Source organism: Canis aureus, chromosome 5 (genome assembly GCF_053574225.1).
Source record: "Canis aureus isolate CA01 chromosome 5, VMU_Caureus_v.1.0, whole genome shotgun sequence".
NCBI classification, from domain to species: domain Eukaryota; kingdom Metazoa; phylum Chordata; class Mammalia; order Carnivora; family Canidae; genus Canis; species Canis aureus.
In genome coordinates this window covers 48,349,590-48,377,577 of record NC_135615.1, presented here as the reverse complement: position 1 = coordinate 48,377,577, position 27,988 = coordinate 48,349,590, and the positions used below count along the sequence as shown (strand labels likewise).

The 27,988-nt window shown below is 35.2% G+C and overlaps 1 protein-coding gene and 1 long non-coding RNA gene across 3 annotated transcripts in view; both read right to left on the bottom strand.

Moving 5' to 3' along the window:
* The window catches only part of NDUFAF2 (NADH:ubiquinone oxidoreductase complex assembly factor 2), a 149,081-nt gene that overhangs the window by 105,295 nt on the left and 15,798 nt on the right, over nucleotides 1-27,988 (bottom strand). The window lies entirely within an intron of this gene.
* On the bottom strand, nucleotides 60-27,374 carry LOC144314142 (uncharacterized). 2 transcript variants are annotated; one of them, XR_013379839.1, is made up of 3 exons: nucleotides 27,148-27,374; nucleotides 7,499-7,537; nucleotides 60-204 (listed from the first exon to the last, which is right to left on the bottom strand). It is a non-coding gene; the product is annotated as an uncharacterized LOC144314142 (long non-coding RNA). The 2 variants fall into 2 exon arrangements; XR_013379840.1 differs by lacking the exons at nucleotides 7,499-7,537; nucleotides 27,148-27,374 and adding an exon at nucleotides 7,254-7,492.

Below are 27,988 nucleotides of genomic sequence, written 5' to 3'. Positions count from 1 at the left end.
ATTACACAGGCAAGGTAACCAAACCCTAAAGTTACAGAGTCAGGACAAGAAAACCAATCTTCATACTCTTTTCATTTGTATTGATACTTTCTTTGGATAAAATTTAGTGACAAATTAGGGGAACTTGGCTGGCTTAGTCAGTGGAGCACATGACTTTCGATCTTGGAATTGTTGGTTTGAGTCCCACATTGGGTGAAGAGATTCCTTAAAAATAAAAAAAAATGTATATTAAAAAAAAACTTAGTGATGAACTAAAAATACTTTCACAGTATACTGCTCATGATATTCTAACCAGACAACATGAGATATGCAATAGTGTCATTAAACTCAATAGATAAACACCATGTAGTTTGCTGAAGTTCCTTCTTTTTTATTTTACTTGTTCCAAGTAAAAGGTCTTAAAGTATTCCAAAAGGCACTGGAAATTATGTCATACAGTAATTCTTAGGCCTGGCTGATGATTAGTACCAACAGGGAAGATTGATAAAATGCTGGTTCTTAAGCCATCCAAAAATCGAAGGAATCACAATCTCTAGCACACAGCTTATGTTTTTGATGTCATTGTTTTTAAGGTTTCTGTTACTCTGATCAGTCATTTAGAGAACTTCTACTAAGAACAACGAGAGGCTGACAGAGGATATTAAAATTAAAAAAAACTACAAGTTAGCTTTTATTGTAAATAAAATTTAAGAAAAAAAGGTAGTTTTCTTTTTATAAATGCATAAGTATATCTCATGTTCTGGTAAGCAACTGATACTGGATTAATAAAAATACATTTTATTGCTACTTATGTAACCTTAATTTAAAGCACTTAGGTTAAATCCTGATTTAACAAAAAAATTAATGAGGTTTGATGAATTTAAACCTGCAGTCTGCTGGTAAATGTTTATCAACTGGCTCTCTGAGTGTAATTCCATGAATGTTGACTGGATTATAGTTTTTGAATCTTGAAAGAATATTTCCTCAATTTTTGTGCCATTCAAAATACAGTGACTATAGATACAATGTGCATTATTAAAATTTTCTCCATCACTTTAAGTGCAATCAATAAAATAATATATCAAGCCCTCATGTGTAGCATTTGTCAATTTCTCTGGAATTAATACTCCACCATGACCAAGTTCAAGCCACTAACATGATATCACTGAAAGCAGACTTAGGAAGAGATGCACAGTAGCCCACCACTGTATAGGATTTCAACCATATAGATACAACAGGCATAAATAATATCAGAAGCATAGAAAATAGTAAACCGTAGTCAATTAGTTAGTAATGAATTTTGAGTATTTGTTTTTAATATAAGTTAATTATAAGTTCATATGATTTAATTTTGAATAAGTTTGTATTGAACCAGCATGTGAAATTCCTAAAATGTTAAAATCCCTTTCATAAGCCAATGAAAGCTTGCTCCAGTACACCCCTGAAAACCCTGTAAATACTATGGCTGTTTCTGAAACTTCACATAAAGTCACACATCTATTTTAGTCTAAGAAATTCTACAGTTTTTGCTTTAGCAAAAGTCAATCATAACAAATTTCCAATATGCTCAAAGAAAATACAAATCAATAATCTATTCAATTACATTTTAATTCAAAATTTCTACAAAGATTTTTATTTTATATTATGTTCATACAGAAAGGACTCCCAAGTTTAACTCTCTGGGTATGAGGTTTTTATTTTGCCCCAAAACACACTGTCAATATAACATTAATATGAATTTGTGCTATTCCAAATTAAGTTTATTAGGACATAATCAATTCTTAGTGAACCTACTATTTTATTATAGGTTATTTCATACACCCTACACCTTACTGAAAAGTAAAAAAGGAAGGGCTACAAATAGGGAAAAGATACTGATGATCTAAGGCAAATATTGATCTCTAAACAACAAAAGGGGGACATAGAGGAGAAAATTAAGTACTTTCTTTGGGATAATCCTGACTCTTATCAAGAGTGGCCAGGCACTCAGGTGCTAGACATCCCAGATACATTAGAGGTGTACTAAGAGGTACAGGCTATCCAGGCACAGGCAACCTACCAACTTTTTAAAAGACATACAGCTAAGAGCCAACATCATTCTTTACCTTTCCAACACAATATTGGCCCCTAAACTCAAACCCCCTTATTACAATATGGGCTCATAAGTCACTGTTCAAATCTAAAACTGTAAGCTTCAGCCACATAGGTGATATTTAGATGATTAAAAATCAAAATAACATTTGTCTTGGGATCCTTTGGCTTTGGGGTAAGAAATGTCCCAGAGACTCCTACCATGATAGCTGGGGAAACCATGGTAACGGTTGAAACATTTATCTCCACCATAAGAAATACACCACACATCAAGACAGAATGTTTCAATGTGGCAGAATGCAAAATGAGCCAAAAAAGAACAAAGCTTCAAACTCCCTCCTGACAGTTAATCTATAGTTTTCCCACCACATAGTTATTTGCTTCTAGCTTTCATGCTACTTGGCTGCCACCTACCAGAAATGTCATTATATAATTTCAATATGCATGCAACCACAGCAATCAGAATTCTGTTGAAATCGGTTCTTTTCCCCCAAAAGATAGTTATGTAATTCTAGACTTTTCCTTCTCCAACCTGCGTAACATCTCACTCTCTACCTTTGCTGCCTTTTGTCTTTTTCTACCTTTTAAAAAAGATTTTATTTATTTACGAGAGAGAGAGAGAGAGAGAGCGCACATGTTGAAGGAGGGGCAGAGAGAGAGGGAGAGAGAAATCTCAAACAGATTCCATACTGAGTGCAGAGCTAGATCCCGACCGGATCATGACCTGAGTCAAAACCATGAGTCAGACGCTTAACTGACTGAGCAACTCAAGTGCCCCTGTATTTTTCTACCTCAGTGTAAAAAAGAGAACCTTATTGAATCCCCAAAGTGAATTATTTTTACCTTTGTATGAATCATTAAAAAAAGTACTGTTAGCGATATATTTAATTATTAAAATATAATCCATAGTTACTGTAGTTGTTTAACCCCTCAGATTTTAAATCTTTTAAATAAAGCTTAGAAATTTATAGCACACTGACTGCTAGTCTGACATGTAGAATTTGCTGTATGGTAATGTGGAAAGATTTCCAAGTTACCTGAGAAGGCAAAAAAAAATTAAATAATCATCTTGTTTCCATGACTCTCCTGTTAAATATAGAAATACAAGAAATTGGGTGTCATATTTAGTAACATTTTAAAGTCATTAAAAGTAAAAATGTCAGGTAAGTATATATTGGTTCAGTCAATTTTAAAAAAAAAATTCTATCATTAGTAATTACATACGTCAAGTTCACACCTGAGCATATTTATGTAGAACAAAGTCAGAAAATGTCCTAAAAATCAGCCTTGTTTGGGGCACCTGGGTGGCTCAATCAGTTAAACATCTGCCTTCAGCTCTGGTCATGATCCCAAGGTCCTGGGATCGAACCCCATGGTGGGCTCCCTGCTTAGCGGGGAGTCTGCTTCTCCCTCTCCCTCAGCCCCTCGCCCCTGCTGGTGCTCTCTCTCACTCTCTTTTGATACCTATATATAAAATTATATATATACATATATATATATATAAAATATAAACAAAATATTATATATATATGAATATTTTTTAAAAAAACAGCCTTGTATGTGATATAGTTCTTCTCTTTTACTTCAATTTGGTTTCAGTAGGTAATGAACAAGAAACTCAAGACAAAGAATCTGCAGTCTTATTTATTTATTTTTAAAGATTTTATTTATTTATTCATGAGAAATACAGGGACAGAAGCAGAGACATAGACAGAGAAGCAGGCTCCCTATAGAGAGTCCAATGCAGGACTTGATCCCAGGATCCTGGGAGCATGTCCCGGGGCCAAAGGCAGATGCTCAACCAGTGAGCCACCTAGGAGTCCCTGTAGTCTTATTTAATATCTATATCATGGATGTTCAATAAATATAAAACACATGCAAAAAAAAGTTCTCCCTGTAGATGTTTAACATTACCCTAAAACTGATAAAACCTAAGTTCTGTTATATGGGTAATTAACAGTGGTAGGAAGTATATCAGCTTTGACATTTCCAAAATAGACTCAATTAAGAATGACAATTGCGCCAAATAAAGATTGAAAAATGGCCTACAATCAAATTGACCAATCTCCATTTGCAAGGGTCGCAAAGTCAGGTGTATAAAACAGAATACCTAATAAAGATGCTTTGTACATGACATACATATAAATTATACAAATAGCATAGAAACTTCTAGGTATATTTTCAAATTTCTAGTTTTCTTTTTTTTTTTTAAGATTTTATTTATTTATTCATGAGAGACACACAGAGGAAGAGACATAGGCAGAGAGAAGCAGGCTCCATGCAGGGAGCCCGACGTGGGACTCGATCCCGGGTCTCCAGGATCACGCCCTGGGCCGAAGGCAGGCGCTAAACTGCTGAGCTACCCGGGCTGCCCGGATTTTATTTTCTTTAAACTACTCCTGTGAATGCTGATTTTACCCTCATGAAATCCTAATTCTACAAAAGGAGGAGATACACTTGGGAACAATCAAGAACAAAAGATACCTTCACTGGGTGATGTACAAGCAACAGTCCATAGAATACACGACTATACAAGGATATTCAATGTCATGATATTCACAGCAATGAATTTAAAAACTGGCTTCATTCAGAATCTTCAAATATTCAAGGAGATTTACAATAGAAAAGAATAACTAGTTAGACCAGTTAGAAATAAATCCATTAGTTTTAATATAATCCAAGTTACAAGGCACACAGCATTATATCAATATATCAACAAAGGGAACTCTCAGAATAACTTATTTTAAGAGAGTTGAAAGAAATTATTATAAAGGGAAAAATTTCTTTTTATGTGCCTTTGAACAAAAGTCATTAAACAAAATTAAAATCCAAAAACACTATTGTTCTTCCATAAATTAAATGTTTGAAAAAAATCTAATTAAGCTTAAGGGTTTCAAATGAATGAAATTACACTAACATATTTTTATGCATTAGTTATTTTCCTGGGTTATTAATTATAAAAAGCTACCTAGTAAATTTCAATAATTTTAACAACTTCCCTGTGTGAATGTTTGTAACATTAACAACCAATTTTTATTTGTTTATGCAGCTTAATAATTTTCCAGTATGAAGATGTTTTTCTTACAAGGTAACTGAATTGCTGAAGAAGCTTCTAACTGAAACTGCCCTGTCACACTATTTACAAAATTGTTACTCAGAGAATTCAAGGAAAATACAAATTTGGTTAAAGCAAATTACTGTTATGACTTTCAAAACACTTAATTGAAAATGTCAAAATGAATTAAGCCATATTATAGGTGAAATTTTAACATAAAAAATAAATATGACTAAGTTTGACTATTTTTTCAATTATGTTCCATTTCTTTTTATGTTTTGTATCACATTTTTCTGAAAACTAAATCTTTTCAAAGTAGAATAAGTATCTTAAAGTTCTATTAAATAAAAATGGTTAATTAAAATTGCTTAAATGTAATTAAAATGATTTATCAAGGTAGACAAATACAGATGGCAAATGTATTCTACAACTTATGTCTATTCAACATGCAATATTAATATATATTATTTTTGTGTCTATATTCAATATTAAAGTCCTGGTACTAGGGATCCCTGGGTGGCGCAGCGGTTTAGCGCCTGCCTTTGGCCCAGGGCGCGATCCTAGAGACCGGGGATCGAATCCCATGTCGGGCTCCCGGTGCATGCCTGCTTCTCCCTCTGCCTGTGTCTCTGCCTCTCTCTCTCTCTCTCTCTCTGTGACTATCATAAATAAATAATTTAAAAAAAAAAAAAAAAAGTCCTGGTACTAAATAGAATTTTGGAAGTTATAAAGTCTTATTTGTACAATAATATAAAAATAGAAAGTACTAGGCTAAAGAAAAAATCTGAGAACAAATTTTAACTGTGAATTTATACATGCATATTAACTTAATTTCAATAATTTGCTGAGAATTAGATTAAACAAATGATTTAGATAATAACCGTATCTATAATACCCATCTACAAAGGAGGTACAACAACATTTGTTTAATTTCAGACATGTAGGGCACATTGGATTTGAGAAGTTTGTGGGACACCCAAACAGAGAGATCCTGAATAGGCAGATGGATATAGTGTTTGAAGCTCAAAAGGTTAAGGTTTGGAAATCATCATCATCAGGTATAGTAATTGATTCCATAGAAGTAGGTGAGCTCAAGAAAGAATTCTAGGGGAACCACAGGATATAAGAACTGGCAGATAAAAAGAAATAGCTTCAGAAACCTGAAGAAAAATAGTCAGAAGGATAAATGAGAACCAGCAAGGAATACTGTGATCAAGTCTTTAAAGAAGTTAATCAAGCTAGAGTGAAAAAAGTATCCAATGGATTTGCAAAATAGAATACCCGAAGTCTTCTGACAAATAGTGATTTCAGTCGATTAATGGAGCTAAAGTGAAATTGCTAGGGTAGTAAGAAAGTTAAGATCAGAGGCATGGATTCCTCATTTATTAAAAAAAAAAAAAAAAATCCTGAGCACCAATTTAATATGCCAGGAAGTAAGCTGGGATATATTGAGATGGTAGGTACTGTGAGGATATGCTGATGTGAAGACTGCTGTCACAGCATTTACAATCCACTAGGAAAGACGAATCATGACTACTTCAGTCAAGGATATTAACATGCAATATAAACCTTTACTTAAACCTGAAAGAAAATGTTAGATAGTTCACAGAATTGCTGGGAAGCTGAAGAAATGGGCTCAAAAACTCTGTAATGAGGGAAGAAACCAGAGAAAGTGATGTCACGGAACTAGTCCAGTGAAAAAGACCTCCAGGCTGCCACCAGCAAGCATTAACTGTGACAATTGGCAGTACCTATCTCACTGATACTAAACAAGAGATGGCACCTCCAGCCTGAATCGTCTATTGCTACTTGCCTCCAAAAGTCCTATCTAACCATGACCATTACCAGCAAGGATTTGCTGCTGTCTCTATTTGTTGGCATCACTTATTCATACATTCAAAAGTGGGGAAAATGCTTTGCACTGGTTGAATCATGGTCATACATCCATAGTCCAGCTATGAGGGAAGCTGTAGCGGTGAGTACAAAGCTCTCCTACTGTAAAAGGGCTCTGCCTCTTAGTAAGGCTTATAAGGTACAGAACTATCCAAATACAAGAAGTTTATGTGAAGAATAGCTATATCAGAGAGTAAAAACACATACAGAAGTTAAGTAAATAACACTAGCTTACACAAGATGGAGCATATTTTTCTCTCACACAAAGTCAACGTGGAAGCCAGGAGTCCAGGGCTGATGATGGTAATAAAGTGCAGTCATAAGGAGGTCAGGCCTCTTCTATGTGGCTGCTCTTTTGTCTTCAGTGCCATCTCATGATGCAGTATGGCTACTCAAGGGGCCAGTCAGCACATTCACATGTTAGTCAATGGAAAAAGAAAGGGCGGGGGGCATCTTCCCTTTAAGTTACATTCAACTTACATCTCATTTCTCAAGACTTCATCACAAGGCCAAACTTGTCTGTAAAAGGAAAAGAGAGAATGTAGTTGTTTGCTGTGTAGCAATGTGCCCAGTTAAAAATGAGAGCTTTTGCTCTAAGAAAGAAGGGATCAATGTATACGGAAGGTAAATAGCAGTATCAACTATAATGAAAAGCAATCACTATAACAAAATAGGTGATAACAATGAAGAGTGGTGAGGGAAATACAAAAAAGATACAGCATAAGATTCTTACCTGATCTAGAAAGTAAGGAAGATCTCCTTGGGGAACATGTATTTGAACAGAAAGTAAACAATGAGTAGTCAACTAGATGGAAAGTGTAGAAGGAGAAAGGACAGAAGGGGAGGAAGGCAGTGAGAGGCAAGAGAAACATGTCTAAAGGCCTGGCATGATCCACAGAGAAGGAATGCAAAAATTTCAAGTGTAGAAATCAGAGAGCAAGGGAACGAGTGGCATGAGCTAATGCTCATCAGGGAGGCAGGGCCCTGATCCTAGGACATGCCTCTTAAACCAGGCAGGTTGGATTTAATCCTAAGGGTGGTATGAAGTCACCAATTAAAACACAGTGATACATTTGAAGCTTGGAAATATCAGAAAGACTGTAGTATGGAGCTGGGATTAGAGAAGAACAAGGTTAGAGGTAGAAAATCAAAAGGCAATTGCAGTTTATGAGAGAAGGGACAGAGGGCTAGACTAGGTTAGAGGTATTAGTGATAGAACTGGAAGGATTCAAGAGCCAATCAGAAAATATAATTGGTTTGTAACTGAAGGGGATATTGGGAATAAGGTAGCAGAGTTATGCCTGATTCTTAGGTTTCTGATTTGAACATCTAGGTCCGGGATAGGCCTCACTTACTAACACAAGGTTCATGAAAGAAGCAGAAGGGGTTTTCCTCATTTTTTTTTTCTTTTGAAGAAGGGAATAATTAGTTTCAGTTTTACCATGGGAAGTCTGAGGTCTCATGAAACATCTGATTGGAGTTGTTAAAAAACCTATTATTTCTAAGCATCTAGAATGAGAAAATAGGAGGAATGAACTGAGTATGTTTCAGAGCAATGGAGCACTTACAGCATGGGAGTGAATGCCAGAATTTTAAGATGATGTATAGTAAGACTAGTAGATAGTTAAGAACAGAGCTCCAATTAGCTCAACTGTTGATGAGATGGGAAAAGAAAAACTAAGAGATGTTTTATACCACTTCCCCAAAATTTTGTTTAAGAAGACAGAGGGATGACCTAGGAATCTTGGAATTTAAAGCACCCTAACAAATACTGATATAATAGGTCCAGAGTTTTCAGATAATCATTGCTGTAGATATCTTTATTTCAAAAAAATTAATCTCTATGGACAGAGGGAAAGGACTCTTTGGTTAAATTAGTTGAGGGGAATATATATATATATATATATATATATATATATATATATATACACATCCTGCCCACTTTACACAAACTTCCCTCTTGGAGATTCCCAGTGTGCAATGGCAGTAAAAAGCTTCAAGAAATTCTGCATTTTGCTAGATAATTTAAGTAACCCTATTGAACAAATTGTTCCCCAAATTTATTGGCTTCAGAATACAACTATATTATAACACCCAAAAATATATCACAATCTAAGGGTGCCTGGGTGGCTCAGTTAGTTAAGAGTCTGGTTTTGGCTCATAGGTCATGAGATCAAGCCCTGTGCTGGGCTCCATGCTCAGTGGGGAGTCTGCTTGAGGATTCTCTCTCTCCCTCTCCCTCTGCCCCTCCCCCCATGCTCATTTGCTCTCTCTGTTTCTATCTAAAATAAATATTTTTTAAAGGATTTTATTTATTTGAGAAAGACAAAGAGAGAGAGAGAGAGCATGAGGGGTGGGGGGGATGCACAAAAGGAGATGGAAAAGCATCGCTTCTTGGCCTTTTGGCTAAGATCAAGTGTGGAGATGGAGAAGCAGGCTTCCTGCTGAGCAGGGGGCCCAACATGGGGCTCAATCCCAGGACCCCGCAGATGCTTAACCAACTGAGCCATCTAGGTGCCCCAAATAAACAGATCTTGAAAAAACATTGGTTTAAATAAAATAAATCTGAACTGCTAGAAACTATTAACAAAATATAAGGATTTACTATAAGCCACAATGATAATGATAATAGACACAGATAACCAGTAAAAACCAGAGTAAAAGATAAATATGATACCTAGAAATTATAATGTATAAAGACACAGCTTTAAGATAGGTGGAATCATCCACATTTTATAGATAATGAAACAAGGCTCAGTGAATTTGGCAATTTTTCTAAGATCTTGAGAGGTTGTTTTGAACATCAAGAGGAATAAGGCTAAAGGAAGTATTCCAAAGGCTAGAAAGCACCATACAAACTTAAGGTGTCATCAAATAAAAGCATATATAAATACCTCTGCTATCTGTAAAAACATGTTAATTTTTCTTAGTTTTCTAGAAGGTCAGACAGAAAATACACTTAGAAAAATAAGTAATAAAATTGGAAAAACTGATGAGAAACACGGAAAACAGTTCACATAAAAAATATTATATGTTACAAATGCAACCCATCTTTCAATGCTATTTTCATGGCTATTTTCTTTACAGTTTGTTTGTTTATTTATTTAAAAGATTTTATTTATTTATTCACGAGAGACACACACAGAGAGAGGCAGAGACACATGCAGAGGGAGAAGCAAGCTCCATGCAAGGAGCCTGATGTGGGACTTGAACCCGGGTCTCCAGGATCCCGGGTCTCCCAGGGCTGCCCCTTTACAGAGTTTATAATATGATTTGCCTCTATGGAAGTGTTAACAGTAGAGAGACTAACATGAATTCTGGAATTAGAAAGATTCACATTCACATGCTGATTGTGTTACTTACTAGCTAAGGCAGCAAGCCAATATGTGCCTCAAATGTTTGATAATCATAATTATGAAGGTGATAATAATCATACTGACTACCATTTATTGGTCACTTGCTACATACTAAGCCCTTTACATACTCCCTAGTAAGGGAGCTCACAATGTTTCCAGAAAGGTGGAATCATACTCATTACTCAGAATCAGGTAATGAAAAAAAGGTTCAATTTAAAAAAAATTAAAATTTAAGCAATTTTTCTGATTTTAAGAAATCATTCTGAACATTAGGAGGAATAAGGTTTGAATGAAGTATTCTGAAAGCCATAAAGTGTCATACAAATTTTAGAGTTAACTAAAAAATGTATATAAATCTTTCTTACAAAGACTGCTCTTAGTAGTACCAGTTATTAAGGTATGAAAAATGAAAACATCAATTCCTTAGGAACTAAACACTGATTGACAGCTTTTTTTACTGTATTGTTTGAAAATGAGAGAATTAGTGTTTTTAGTATTTTTGGAAGCTCTGATGAGTCAAATGCTTTGACCAAAATAATCACTGAATTGAATAGTAGGTCATGATTCTATTAAAATGCTAACTAACTAGATGGTAATACTTATACCCTAGTAAATTCTCTAGACATATCCCTAGCAATGATCAAATATGTGTTAAATACAGTTTTCTAATGAAAAGAATAAAATGTACAGGGCTACTGGATGCAAAGGACATTTTATAGCCATATGGGAGTAGTATTCTAGTGTCTGGAATGAGGCTGACATAGGGGCTTAACTGGACTATTTTCAGTTTAGTGATATGGGTAATACATATCAGAAAATCTTTAAGTTCTTATATATGTGTCATTGGTTCAAAACGGCTCTTTGCATATCATGTCTCCATGACCAGTGGTATCTGATTGCTCAGACCCTATGTGATCTTTGGTAGGCATAGTTATTCACCCATAAAACTGCCAGTTACCAAGCTCAAGTACTGGGGATACAAAGAAAATTACATATAACATCTATCTTCAAGGAACACTCAGTCCATTATGGAAGTCACTATCACCACTGAGATTAGTAGTCAGTATCAATTTTATTTTGTTTTTACTTGTCTAAATTAAACAAAAAAGTCAAATAGTATATAACTCATTCCCTACTTCCAGTTTGGACATCAAATTTTACAAAACAAAAAGCCTATTTCTAAAAGATTAAAAAGCTTAAAGATAAATCATAATCAGATATCCCTGCTTCTTTTCTTTTCAGATTTTATTTATTTATTTATTTATTTATTTATTTGAGAGAGAGAACAAGCAATGGGAAGGAGCAGAGGGAGAGAGAAAGAGACAGGGAAGTAGACTCCCCATTGAACAGGAAGCCTGATGCAATGCTCAATTCCAGGACCCAGGATCATGGCCTGAGATGAAGGCAGATGCTTAACCAACTGAGCCACACACGTGCCCCAGGTCCCCCTGCTTAAAATAGCTTTGAAATATATTGAGAATGAAAATCAAATTTGTGACCATAATCAATGAGTTCTTCTTGATTTGGCCTCAGACTACCTCTGACTTCACTGAATATGACTCTCCCCTTAGCTCACTAGAATCCAGCTATAAGTCTTTTTTCTTTCTAAAAACAGAAAACTATTCATGTCTAAGTGCCCTTTCTGATCATTCAACCAAAAGCAAAATTCACATGGCCCTGTTCCTCCCTTATTTATCACATATTTCAGGTTATGGCATTTCTCATTATCTGACAAAATATTATTCATATAATTATTTTCTGTCTCTTTCTACTAAAATTAGAATGCTATGACACCTCATACCTGTTAGAATGGGTATTATCAAAATGATAAGAAATAACAAGTTTTGGCAAGGATGTGGAGAAAAAGGAAGACTCATGCACTGTTGGTAAAAACTTAAATTGGTGCAGCTACTGTGGAAACTAGTATGGAAGCTTCTCAAAAAATTAAAACTAGAACTACCGTAAGATCTGGCACTCCCACTTCGAGTATATACCCGAAGGAAATAAAATCAGTGCTGCAAAGAGCTATCAATTATTCATAATTGCCAAAATATGGAAACAACTGAAGTGTCCATTGACAGATAAAGGGATAAAGCACATTGATATATATACTCAATGGAATACTAGAAAGCCATGAGAAAGAAAGAAATCTTGCCACTGGAAACAACATGGATGGACCTTGAGGGCATTGTCTAAGTGAAATAAGTCAGACAGAGAGAGACAAATACTGCATGATCTCATTTATATGTAGAATTTAAAAAAGCTGAACTCATAGGAATAGCAGAATGGCAGTTGCCAGGGAGTAGGGGATGGGGGAAATGTTGGTTAGAGGGTACTAATTTCCTGTTACAAAATGAGGAAGTTCTGCGAGTCTAATGTACCACATGGTGACTACAATTAACAATACGGTATTATATACATGAAAATTCCTAAGACAATAGATCTTCGATGTTCTCACCACATACAAAAATAAAAAGGTAATTATGTGAGGTGATGGAAGTGTTAACTAACCCTACTGAAGTAATAATTTCCTAATACATATGGGTATCAAATTATCATGTTGTACATATTAAGTTTATACAATGTTGGATGTCAATTATATCACAATTGAAGTAAGGGAAATACTAGAATGCCAGGAGAGAACATGTACCTTTTATATTTTTATCACAGTATCCCAACACTTAGAATAATACCTGGCATGTAGGAGATGCTCCATAATTATTTGTGAGTCAACCAAAGAAACAATTAGTGGTTGAGCTAAGATTCAAATCCAGGTCTGACGGGCTACTCACCCTTAGGATTTGTCAGCTATGTCACACAGCTTGTGAGGGCAGAGTTGAATTTGACTTCCTTTTGTATTCCCCATATTCACTGCTATATGTAAAATGTTAGCAACACATACTTACTGAATAGAAAAACATTTTAGACTTCATACTAAAAGGTTTTAGGTACGGGATAACAAAAAACAGTATATGACTATCTGTAAGTACAGAACCAATTCATGCCATTCCTTCTTCTAAAATACTTCCACAAGGCCACTCTCCTTCTTCTGTTTAAAAAATTCCTCCCTTGCTTTCAAGAACAAGACCTTGTTTATGTTATTGTTTTCCTCAGCACTGAAGGAAATGGTTCATACAACTTCTGAACTCTCCTAGCACTTCCTTCTTACCCTTACCATACAACCGATTTTTTCCCAAAGACTGTGAGCTAAAGCAGGAACTGGCCTCCAACTTTTCCCCCCTTCTTTACTTTCTTCCTTTTCCCCCTCTTTTTCTCTCTCCCTCTCTCTCTCTACTTCTTCCCTCCTTTCCTTTCTGTTCTTTTTTAGGTGATTAAGGAGAGAAGTGTAAAATGGTTTCAAATAGGGGTGCCTGGGTGGCTCAGTCGGTTAAGTGTCCAAATCTTGATTTCGGCTCAGGTCATGACCTCAGGGTCCTGGAATGGAGCCCGGCATCAGGCTCCATGCTCAGTGGGGAGTCTGCTTTTTCCTCTCCTTCTGCCTTCCCCCGCTCATGTTATCTCTCAAATAAATAACTAAAATCTTTAAAATAAATACATAAATAAAATAAAATGCTTTTATAACATAAGCATCTGTAGTCCTGGGATTATAATAAATTTGAATCCCTTAAACAATGTGAGTATGCTTCAAATGTTATCTAGTTACATGTCCCCAAGAAAACTGTGTGTAGGGGCAAACTATGACAAGTTAGAGCACTCCAATGAAGCTCAGACACGAATAGCAATTTAACAGGAGAATTTCTAAGATCAAGCGATCTCATATACTTCAAATATGAGATTTAAATTTACTCAGCCTGCCACAAAGTATACAAATGTGTATTTTCTTATTAATACAGCTAAAACACTTTTAAGACCTGGAATCTTTTAGTTCTGATGTTTAACACTCTCAAGAGTGCTCTTTACTCCCATATGTGATATTCCAATGGATCTCACAATCACAGCTTTTGAAATACTCCATTTATTGAGTGGTCTATAGTTGGTCATCCGTTATATCAAAGACTACATATCATTAAAAAAAATCAGTTTCAGTTTTAAAGTATTATTCTTTACAATGGGTAGCATACAATATTATTAAAATGTAATTCTCTAACTTACTGATTTGATACAAAGGAATTCATGTTTGCCATAGGAAGGTACATAAAACATACATAGGTGAAAAATATACCTGTAAGCCACCAGAAGAAAAGGGAAAAACAAAACACAATAAGGACACAAAACCTCAGTGAGCACAGACATTTAAGAAAAATAATATAGATGCAACTAGCCTAGTATACCTCAAAAAGGCTACAAAGGCATAAATATTTTGCTTTTCTTATAGAGAGGGAGAGAGGGAGAGGAGGGACTGAGGGAAAGGCAAAGAGCAAATCCTAAATAGGCTCTATGCCCAGCACAGGGCCCAATGTGGGGCTCAAACTCACAACACCCTGAGATTATGACCTGAACCAAAATCAAGAGACCGATGCTTAACCTGGCACAAATATTATACAGGATACAAAAATGATGGTCATTACTGTAATGTAACTATCATATAATCTCTTCAAGAGAACAAGAAAGGGTACAGGATATCAGAGATTTTTATTACAAGTGTAGACATTTCAAAGAAATCCAGTAATCTACAATAATATTTTTTGTGGGTGTAGCATAGCTAAAGTTTTAGTATATAGCTATGTCTTTCTTCCATTGCTATGAAAATCAGTCAGTTTAATCTATCATGCTGCTCCAAGGATATAACCCTTCATTTGAGGGATAGGGCTTTGTTTAATTTGTTGTCCTAAAATTCTTACCTGGCCCAAAAATAGAAAGGTGGTGTTGGTTTTTGTTTTTTTTTCTAATTTAAGTTAGAGTATAAACAAAAAGAAAGAAAAAGAAAGAAAGAAAGAAAGAAAGAAAGAAAGAAAGGAAGGAAGGAAGGAAGGAAGGAATCTTTCTGCCATTTCAGCAACAAAATCTATTTAAGGTAATATTCTTAGTTCTTTAAATAGTTAAAAACTTTAGAGACAGTATATTCCAAAGGCCTCCTTAGCCACTTTTCTAAAGTACAGAATGATCAATAAAAATCAGCCTGTAACTGTACCTTCCAAACGTCAATTGGAAAGAGTCTGCATTCAATGGAATGCCAAATAGTACTGGCAGACATTTACTCTTATAGAAAGAGGATGCTATGTTTGCATTGTTCTGTTAATAGCATACTAACAAGTATGTTTCCTGTAGGGTCACTAATGGATAGAAAAAAATACACAATAAAGCAGTGAATAGTGGACAGCCATTCACGCTCTATTGGTCTACAGTTACTAGAGAGAAGAAAGAGTAAGTTCTATAATCTTAGGCAGCTCTAAAAAAGAATACTCTCTTGTTAAAGCTCAAGAGAATATGAAGAGGAAATAAAAGAGAAAAAAGTCAGACAGATTATGCTGTCAATTTTAGTTGTCATAATGTGCTTCAGAGATAAAACATTCCTCTGAATGGCAATTGAACAGATGGAAATTTTCATTTTTGGTTAACTGGATGGAAGAATTGGACCAGTACCTAAAATGACATTGAAATGAAGCTCAAACCCCCTCCCACAAGAAAGAAACAGATGCATCACTCCAGATACAAAATAAATTATTGAACAGTGCATATATTATATTGGCATCATTGTATCCAACTGTACATCTGCACAATGTTTTAGTCTCCTGGTGAGAGAACAGACATTTCTGAAAGGGAAAATAGGCAACTATTGAAGTGAATCAGATAACTATACCATTTGGGTAAGAAAAGCCAAACAACACTTCACTGAATTTGAAGTTATTCACGCTGAGATGAAAAGAGAACCATAAATTATACTGATTCCAATGCCCTTGAACTTACACATTGATTTAAATGTGGTAGATTCTGAAATATAAAACCACATTTTCAAGATTTTTGTAATCTTAAATAAGAGTGAACAAAAAAATATGACTACTTAGGACTCTGAAGGAGTTAGGGTTGAATAGCCTCTTTGCTTGAGCTGACAGAGGAGTGAGTGATATATTAAACTAAAACTACATTCCTCAGCTTATGCTATGATTGGAGAGGACTCATAAAATAGGTAACTAAAAGGAAACCTATTTGATAGCTTAAAGTTAATAATTGATCTTATGAGTTGTGAACTAAGGAAATGGGGCTGAGATGAACTCCTTTTTAAAAATAAGTTCCAATCCACTTGCTGACAATACGGTCCTGGTGGGTACTTTGCCATGGCTCTCCTAGCCAGCTCTAGCTCACTGCTGAGCTGATCCATTATATCATAATATACTTCTACCTCAAGTCTTCCTAGTAACCCTTTCAACTCTTTCCCAACTCACTAAATCCTTAGTCTAGCTGCAGAGAAAGCATGAAGATACCAGCCCTAGACAGTCAGTAAACAAGCAGGGTTTGTATTTTGTTTTGTTTTAAGCCATCATCTTGGTTTGCATTGGGCCAGCAATATCCCTGTGGTACAAGGTAACTGCATAAGATGTAAGAATATGATGTCTGAGGATGTCAGCAGAATAAATTCTGAGGTTAGTACCTAACAGAGAAATATCTCTTACATAAAGAGATTTTATAGTCAAATAATAGAAATTCTGATTTTTAATTCATTCATCACAATGTAATGAGATTTTAGTAAATATCTCAAGTGACAGAATATTTTATCAGACATGACTTCCAATCAAACCATACTTAATAAGGATTCATTATTTTGAAGACCAACTGAATTGTCTCATAAGACTATTAGAACAGCACAGGTGGGAAATCTATGTTCACTGAAACCCTACAAAATATTAATGGAGAGTGAATATCATGGGCACAATGAATTACTAGTCCATACTGGTGCAGTCTTCACAATGGTATTCCCTTCAGAAATAAAGTTGCATGGGGAAGTCATTCTTTGCATTCTCCCTATCATTTTTAAACACAGGCAAATGTGAAACAGAGCTCATTAAAGATATAGAAAGACAAATATAACCTAAAAGTAAAAGTATAAGGAGGTTGGGCCCATCTGGACTTATTAGACAGAGAAAAGCCTTGAGGGGAATAGCTAGGAATGTGGGATAGGAGAAATAGTTAGAAGGTAATTGGGAAAGGGGAACTCGAGTTGGCTCCCTCCCTGGGGTGTTTCTGCCAAGGAAGGAGAATAAGAATAGAACCTTCAGGAATAGTATCATGTGGTGGCTGGATGCCCAAAGAGAGTCTGTTGCTAGAAAAAGGCCATGGTATATAATATGGTAATGATTCACAGAAAAATAAGAGAAAGAAGTGGACCAGAAATCATATTTTGTCCCTCTGACTCATTCTGATGCTCTCTCTTATTTAAACATAAGCTGTTCTATGGTTTCCAGCCACTTTATTACCCACTCTTTGCTGGTGGTATTTCTCATTGTCATTCTGTAATCATTCCTATATTAACTAGTGTAAATTTAATTTATTAGGTAACCTAAAACAAATGATTTAACAAAACATTTTATGTATTCAGGTGTTTCATCTCCAGGGGTCACGGGTATCAGGTTCAACAGAGGAAGCTGATGCACCATCACCAAGGAGTCAGGTGAAAATTTCTAATCTACAAGACAAGAAAGCAGGTAGGAGTCCCAAATCTTCCTAAGTGAGGACAGAAAGAGAGTAAAAAAAGAGTATCCTGAAAGAAACAGTGTGTTTTCCTTTAGGTACACCTTTAACAGTGTATTTTCCTGTTAGGTACACCTTTAACTGCATTTTTAAAAAGTAGGCTCCAAGCTCAACATGGAACTTGAACTCATGATCCCAAGCTCAAGAGTCACATGCTCTACAAATAAGCCAGCCAAGCACTGCCCCACCCTTTTAAAAAAAAGTACACCTCTAATTGCATTTCATTTTCATCTGAGATAGTTAAGATTCTTATTTTGATATCTTTATGTTTTCTTATCAAACACAACACCAGCAAAACATTTATTAACTTTAATTATGAAATAACCTACTTTATGAATAAAGCATTTCTTCACCTGTTTTAGGTTTAGAAGGTGTTGAAAGATAACCTTAGACAGTACATGTGGAAACTGGCAAGTCTGATGGGAGGCTGGATTCACCTCCCTAAGTGTAAAGCCTCAAATGGGCAGAGAAAAGCTGAATTGCTATTAATGAAACCATATGTGGCAAATGAACTTTAAATCTACTCAGCCCGCATTGAAAAGGACCACTAGAGACTAAAGCTTTTAATCCCTTTGTTCATCGTTGAGCAGATGATTAGCACACTTTCAAGGCTGACACATTACATACTCTTTTAAGCATTGGATTCTTCAACACTATGAAGATTTTATTATACTCTTAGTAATCATTTATAACAATTTAAATATTTTCTTCTATCATGTTGTCTTCTAACATTTTTAATTTCCTATCAAAATAATTATGCAAATGCCAGCCAAAAAAGGAAAACAATTCTTTCATGGGGTGCCTTGGTGACTCAGTCAGTTAAGCAAGCATGTCTGCCTTCAGCTCAGGTCATGATCCCAGGGTCCTAGGATGCAGCCCCACATCCAGCTCCCTGCTCAGCAGGAAGCATGCTTCTCCCTCTCCCCTTGCTTGCCCCTCTGTCTGCCACTCTGCCTACTTGTACACACATGCTCTGACAAATAAATAAATAAAATCTTTATTAAAAAAGTTAGTTCTTTCAATACGGAATTCTAAACAGTTTTTCTGATTTGTAAAAGGTAAAAAAACAAAACCAAACCCCACACACTACAATAGAATAGGACATCTAGTTTTTTGAGTAATTTCTCCAAATAGTTTCAGAATAAAGTACTCTGACTCCACAGAAAACATTTTCCAAAATGCACTGCATATGAAGATGCTGATGTTGATAACATTCTCTCTGCATACTAGTGCAAGTAGTTATACTTTTTTAAAAAATAGAGGTGAAATTCACATAAGATAAACACTTTAAAGTCCAAAATTCAATGGCTTTAAGTATGTTTGAAAGATTGTGGGACCACCCTCTCCATCTACTTTCAAAATATTTCATCGTCCCAAAGAAATACCCCATAGCCATCACTTACTTGCTGTCCTCTCTTCTTCCTAGCCCCAGCAATCTTCAATGGATTTATCTATTCTGGTTACTTCATATAAATGGAACCATACAATATGTGAACTTTCATGTCTGCCTTCTTTTATATAGCATATTAATATGTTCACAGGTTTATCCACGTTGTAGGAAGTATCAGGACTTCGTTCCTTTACATGGCTGAGTAATATTCCATTGTGTGGATATACCACAATTTGTTTCTTTTTCATTCATTTCCTGATGAACATTTGGGTTGTTTTCGCCTTTTAGTTACTGTGAATAGTGCTATTAACACTCATGTGCAAGTATTTGAGTATCAGTTGTTTTGGTTATATACTTTAGGAATAGAATTGCTGGGTCATATGGTAATTTTATATTTAGCTTTTTGAGGAACCACTAAACTCTTTTCCAGAGCAGCTGTACCCTTTTACATACCCACCAGCAATGTAGGAGGGTTCTACTTCTTCCTATCTTTGCCATCACTTTTTCTTTTTTCTTTTGCTTATAGCCATCCTTGTGGGTGTGAAGTGGTAACTCATTGTTTTATTCGCACTTCTCAATGACTAATGATGTTAGGCATCCATTCATGTGCCTGTTAGTCATTTGTATATCTTCTTTGGAGGAATGTCTACTATTCAAATCACTTGACCATTTTAAAATTCAGTTATTATGTTTTTGTCATCTCTTTTGGATACTAGACCCTTATTAGATACGTGACTTGCAAATATTTTCTTCCATTCTGTAGGTTGCCTTTTCACTTTGATAATATCACTTAATAAACAAAGTTTATAATTTTGATGATGTCCAATTTATTTTTTTCTTTTTGTTAACTATGCTTTTGATGTCACATCTTAGAATCCACTGCCAAATCCAACAGCATGATTTATCCCTGTTTTCTTCCAGGAATTTTCTATTTTAGTTCTTATATATAGATGGCCAATCCATTTTGAGTTAATTTTTGTATGTGGGATGAGGTGGCAGTCCAATTGCATTTTCTGCACGTGGACAGCTAATTGTCTCAGGACGCTTTGTTGAAGAGACTCTGTTTCCCTCACTGAATCGTTTTAGCACCTCTGTTGAAAACCAATTGGCCAATAGATGTACGAAATTATTTCTGAACTCCCAGTTTTGTTCAGTTGGTCTACAGTTATTCATTTAAACTATATATTTTTTTAAGTGCTGAAAGTAGGAGTGCAAAGGAGTTTGGGTAAGAAACACTAAGATCTTTAGTTTGATCTAATGGTTCCCACTAGACTAGTGATATGCTTTCTCAATAGCAACCACATCACCACTGGGAGCAGAAGGGCAGTAAAGGAAGAAAAAAGTGAGAAGAAGGCAGTATAGGCTTCTATTCTCAGGAGATCTTTATTACTTGTTAGCAATATCTAATAAACTTGAGCCAAGTGACCAAGAAACCAGTTTACCACATCCACAAAGACATCTGCAATCAGTACTAGTAACCCAACAGATGCGAAGGCTGCCAAGATTTCATCAGAAATTGTCTGGGGGCACCTGGGTGCTCCAGGTGGTTAAGTGTCTGACTCTTGATTTTAGCACATGTCATGATCTCAGGGTCATGAGATGGAGCCCTGCATGAGGCTCCATGCTCAGCGTGGAGTCTGCTTGTTTCCCTCTCTCTCTCTCTCTCTCAAATAAATAAATAAATAAATAAATAAATAAATAAAATCTTAAAGAAGTTATAATAACACTTGGTGTTTTCTGCAAATGACATTCATGTACTCTGATTTATTAATTCAGTAAATAGTGCATGGAAATGGACAAATGAAAGAAGGGATAGGATAGAGTACCATTTTATGTTAGTTCCAAAGACGTTTTTTTGAAGCTATTTGCAAGATTCATTTTCAAGATAGTTTTAAAAAAGAAAACTCTTAGGAATTATTTTTTATACCCATATTTCAAAAAGATTAGGAAATTATTTTTTCCTTGTTTTAGTTTACTTTCAGTAATCTTCTAGTAGCTGAAATATAACCTAGCTAGCCCTCACCTACCAGGTCCACTGTTCTCAACAACAAACACCATTAATGGATTTATTTGCAACTTACAGTATAGTGACATTAAAAGGTAGGCAAGGGTCATAAATTTTAAGTGTGGTATGATCATGAAAATATCCATCATTTTTACTTTTAAGAGGGAGGGGACAGCCTCTTTGGTGCCAAAAATGCCATTAGAATTAGATGCTGCTTGAAATTTACTCATGAGATATCAGATGTCTGCTTCTTTCCTCATATCAGCCAGAGAAGCAGAACACTTAACCACAGAAGAATTAGTCATCTGGCTGAAAGCTGCCAGCCCTTCTATTAGGTACTGTAAGAATAGTATCAGGCAAATGCTTTGCCCCAGAGTGTCCCAGGATCCAATAATTTCACTTCCTTACATGAGAGGCCCTCTAAGGTTATGAAGAATATCTTCTGAAGGATGTATATAAGAAAATCTGCCATCTGATAAATCATAAGGTAGATGATGAGGGTCCTGTAAGAGGGAAACTTGACTTACTTCACCAACCTCTTTTTAGTGGTACACTACTTAGCACAACTTCTTTTCTTTTTCTTCATGTCTCAACAGGGAAGTATCAATAGTATACAACACTGAGCTGAAAAACAGTCCAGAGTAGCTGAGATCAAGTTAAAGGAATGAAGGGAGTAAGGGAGGGACGGGAGAAGGAGAAGGAGGGTAATGTGGGGAGTAGAAGGGCTGCTACCTAAACTAACCAAGCCTGCTGAACTCATATATCAGTCACTTGCAACAGTGATTCCCAAACTGTAATGTGCCACTGAAAGGCCTGTGGATCTTGTGAAAATGGAAGCTCTGACACAGTAGGTCCAAGATGGGCCCTGGGACCCTGTGAGGACATGTAGAAGATTGTTTGTTAAAGAGAAAGGTGATTGTCAGGATGACACCACTAGGATTCTGAACAAAACTGAAAGGTCTACCTTGAACATTCCCCTTCCTTTTCCCAAATGCCTCCTTAATTTTATAGCTCCTCATTCCATTAACAAGTTTTCTACCTCATAGAGGTTAAGCCTCAAGAGCAAGAAAAGAAGCTCTCTCCTCTGCCCTTAATCTTCTAAATCAACTCTCTATCTTAACTGCACTTTAATACTGTTAAAGTGGTTAATGGTTAAAGTGATCTAGACTAAAGTGAGAATGAACAAAGCTTTACTCCTTCAAAGGGACACTGTATTTTACAAGATCATTTCATCAATCTACATTATTATCTACTGGGGTCCACACAGACTGCCATTTGAAAAATATTTTTGAGATCCTCTGTTCCTTACCCATATGCCATTATTCTACTCAACTTCAATCTGTCTACTAGCATTTTATTTATTTAAAACTTTTTTTCTTTTAAGATTTTATTTATTTGAGAGAGAGAGAGAGATTGAGAAAAAACAGATGGAGAGGGAGAGGGACAAGCCAATTCCCTGATGAGTGCAGAACCCAATGCAGGCTTGATCCCAGGGCCCTGAAATCATGACCTGGGCTGAAATCTGATGCTTAGCCAACTGAGCCACCCGGGGATCCCTAGAGTTTTAAATACATAGAATCTATATTAAGAACATGTAGCCTTAAAGCCACCAATTCCACTTCTTCTACCATGATAAGTAGCTTTGCACTTTAGAGTATGCTGAAAACATAAGTTGATATAGTGTACTTAAATATTTAAAATGTTAAATCATAAATATCTGAATACTGGAAATCTCATCTTAACAATAAATTATCTAGCAAAAAGAGAAAATCAAGAGACTTATGAAGGTTTGTCAGGTTATGCTATGGGAAGGAAGCCAGGGAAGGGTGTAACCTATTACGTGGAATACTACTAGAAGGAGAGAAAAATGGGATCACAGAGATGAGGTTTGAGTCACAGAATCCTCTACCTTGGACGGAACTCATGACTCAAACGTTGTCAAATTTTTATGGTTTACTCATTAATAGACAAAGCCTCTGTGAAGTCTCTGATTCCAACATTCACGCCTATTCATAGGGCAAAAATGTTTTCAGCATATTGAGAGAAAACAAAATTTTATGTCTATTCCGCATATTTATTAAGCAAAAGAAACATTTTTTTTAAAGGTCACCAAACTACTAAAAGTACCAAAACAGCAATGATTTCTTATTGCTAAAACAACTTATTTGGAGGTTTTGCATATCCTATTTCATTATTGTCAGTCAATAGATATAAGAATAATCCTCCAAAATGATATATACTAGAAATAAAAAAAAGATCATTTAATTGTTTTGTTCCTTCAGTATCAGTTTCTTAAATGTTACTGTAAAATGTTAATGATTACAATTGCCCTTATTAAAATTAAAACTTTAGATTTGTTGGTTTATTTCTTCATTCATCCAAGTTTATAGTTGCCCAAAATATTCCTGTATATCTTTTTGACAAATTAAGCAGTAGCTACACATATAATTCTGCTGGCTCCAAATCTGACCCAGGCTCATTGCTGAGACTCCTAGAGTTAGAAAATTTGACAATTTTATATTCCCAAAAAAGATACGGATGGGTGCCATTTATTGACTGAAAATCATATTAAGTACTTGATTGCCAATAATTTAGTAGGAGACTTGGCAGGTGGCCAGAAAACAAACCTTTCTCCAAGATGCTAATACCTAATTTAGAGGCTGCTATTTCAGACATTTTCAAAATTTTGTTCCTCCATGGGCATGCAATTAAAAAACATAAGGAGGAAGGAATCCAAGAACAATAAAGGTTAGAATGGAAAAGGAGATCCTGAAAATATTTTATTTACTAATAGGTGTAAAATAGTGCCCATTAAAATAATTCTGAAAAAGGAAAAATAAAATCTTATTAGTTATAAATAATTGTGCTTAATTCTTTATTTTCTAATTAAACTCTAATGTCATATCAGCAGATTTATCAAGATTTATCATCAAGCTTATGAAACAAAAGTAAGTTACCCAAGTAGAGCTCAATTAAGTTTTTTAACTCCTATGTTGGCAGCCCTTTCATCATATACAATCTAAACAGGACAAATGGGCTACACAGCTGACAAAAATGTGACACTGGCTTTGACCCATTTTCCTTTCTTACAGCTTAACCAATTGTTTTTACAGTATTTCCAGTGTTTCAGTTATTTTTCTCATTTGGCTATCCTGCCTAAATGAAAACAGCTTAGTGAAGTCATACACAATTCTAGAAATACTGCACATCAGGACCATACACACTTTTTATGAGTTTCAAAGAGATTGATTGGAAACTATACTGCAATCACCAATCCTTTGTGCTGATGAACATGTGCCACATAGTTACAACACAGTACTGGGCTACAACTGCTGGTGTGTCAATGCTTCCATCATAAAACCTTGCTGCTTTCATGATTTCATGAACTAGCTATAAAGCTTGATTTGGTTCTGATAAAGAGAAGATTATTTTCAAAAGAAAGATAAAAAGCTATAAATTTGCAGACACATGAAATATGTGTACACATGTGTATACACAATGTAAATTTATATATATTTATATTTCATACACAAATATGTTTTATAAATATACACACACACACACGATGGCACTAAAAGTTTAACTGGTATAGAGACTAAAAGTATTTATTGTGTGGTGCACACTGATAAAAAGTTGGCATACTACAAAATCAGTTTAAAGATCATTTTTGTTAAACTATACTGGAAAAATACAGTCTGTGTTCTTAGGAGCTCTGGACTAGTAACAATCTGTTTCAGTCCCCAGTTCCTTCATCTATAAATGAATAAAAGTAGCCATTCAAAAGGCCCTCTATTTACAATTCGTATCTGGAAGGAAATTACAGTGTCTTTCAGTCAGACTCACATACACAGAGACAAACAAGGTTAAAAATTCAAATGACTTAATGATTTCTTTATCCTTCTTATTCAAGTTGCTCATGTGGTTTCTGATATAATAAAATTAGAATAAAAACATTTTGACTCCAATTTACTACTAGAGTAACTTTCAATGTTTAACAAAGATAGAAATGAAATTATTTAACTTAAAAATATTTTTTGATAATAAATTATGCTAGATTATTTTTATTTTATTTATTCTTTGAATGCCAGATTTTTTAAAAAGTTGCTCTTTGGAAATTACAAATGCAAAGTCAATGCTTTCATGTGGAAAACTTAGAGATCAAGCAAGTGAATCTAAGATTCAGAGGGAAAAAATACTTATGTAAGAGTCATAGAGGAAAAATATAACGTGTCTCCAATAAGAATGGATTTAGAGATGAGTATGCCATTTTACCAGCAACCACTCTTTTGTTCAGATGGTTAAGTGGTCAAAAGAAGTTGTGAGAGCAAGAGTATTTCAGGAAATATAAAAAATACATGAGAGATAAACGCTTACTGATTATGTGTTCCAAGTATCATTTGTAAGGCATCATTCCATAATTCATATAATTAACAAATTACAATTACCTGAGAAAGTCTGCTTAACAAAAGCACATCTCCTGCATCTGCATAAGTTTTACTATAGATTTGAAGTATTTTGCATGTATTTTCGCTTTGATAAAACTTGGTTATTTTATTTTATTTTATTTTATTTTATTTTATTTTATTTTATTTATTTATTTATTTTTTTAAATTTATTTATTCATGATAGTCACACGGAGAGAAAGAGAGAGGCAGAGACACAGGCAGAGGGAGAAGCAGGCTCCAAGCACCGGGAGCCCGATGTGGGATTCAATCCCAGGTCTCCAGGATCGCGCCCTGGGCCAAAGGCAGGCGCCAAACCGCTGCGCCACCCAGGGATCCCAAACTTGGTTATTTTAAAAGTTAAAGTGTACATAACATTTAAGTACCCCACTTCTACACTGAATATCTTCTCAATGGTTCATAATGTTACTTTTGACCTTCAATGACAATATGTACTAATCTCTAATAACACAGGAAAAGTATTTTCAACTTTAAAAATGCCTGTATTTGATTAAATTATACTGTTTTATTTATTGTGATCTTGATCATTAACTAAAGTACTTGGCATATTTCATTCAATAATTTGTGAAAATATTTCTGAAAAATAAAGTCTATTAATTTTAAAAACACACATACTTCTAGCACACAATGTTCAACAACTATTAAAGAGATGGCTGAAAGTGGCAGAAAGGGGTCCTACTTATGATGCATTGTCCATTTCTTCTTCTCTTATACCATCTGCCTCCCTAGATACAGCACACAGGCTTAAAACAATAAATCTGATTCCTAAAAAAACAGAAATGAAAAGAAAAAAAAAAGGCACTGCTGGAAACAGTCACTAAATGTAGGTTCACTTCAGATTCCAAAAGGAAGGTCTCAGAAATAACATCTTAAAAAAAGAAAATCAAATTTTAGAGGTAAAATGACAAGGAAATCTTTTAGATTTAAAGTGAAACCATCTCAAGGGCTTTTATATTCTCAAAGGGACTATGTTTCTCTTTATTCTTCTGCTACTTAACAGAGAGAAGCATCAGAAGCACTGCAAGAAAGGAAATGAGATAAGGTAAGCCAAAGTCTACCCCTGTGGAGTCTATTTCCTTCAATTTAACAGACACTAATGAAATATCTAGTGTATGTTAGGCACTAGCACAAGTGCTGAGGATAACTCCCTATTTCATTCAGAGTAAAAGCTAATCTACACTGCTACTCCATCTGGCCAGTATGCTCCGTCACAAATATCCACTGGGCTAATTTCCTCACTCCCTTCAAGCCTTTGTTCATAATGTTACCTTCTCAAGGGGTGCCTGGGTGGCTGCCTTGGGCTCTGGTCACGATCTCAGGGTCTTGGGATTGAGCCTGGTGTAGGGCTCTCTGCTCAGTGGGGAGTTGGCTTCTCCCTCTGCCTTTGTGATCTCTCTCTCTGTCTCTCAAATTAAGGAAAAAAGTTTTTTAAAAAACCAACCAAACAAAATGTTACCTTCTCTATGAAGATATCCTACCCATTCCATTTAAAATTTCAACCCACTCCCTACCAGTACTCCCGATTCCTTTCATCTGATTTACTTTCTTTTTCCCTAAGCACTTACCACACTGGAACAATTATGTAATTCGATCACTATATATGTTTTTGTCATCTGATGCCCTTAGCTACAAAGTAAAATCAATTATGGGCATGGATTTTTTAGTATTGTATTTATTGATATATCTCTAATGTCTAGAACTGTGCCTGCCACATAGCAGATATTCAATAACTGACCATCTAATGGGTAAATTCACTTTTCTGAACATCTGATACAATCTGGACACAGTCCAGAAGACCAGAGAGTCAGGGACACAGCTACAAAAATGATCACCTACAACACAGTGGGGGCACAAAGTACAAAAGTAAACACCTAGAGAACAGTGAATTCTAGATTACAGGTAAAGTAAGTACATTGTGTTTTCAAAAATCTTGCCAGTGAGGGGAAAGCAAACTGCAGAAGTATTTCAGTCCCAGAGTTGCTCAGTGATTGTATATTTATTAACAAAGTAACTACAGTTTCCAGTACACGTAAGAAAGCAAAAGTTACATAAATAAAAATCCTCACTATAAAACTTATAATGTTGGTCCACATTTAAAGAACTACTCAA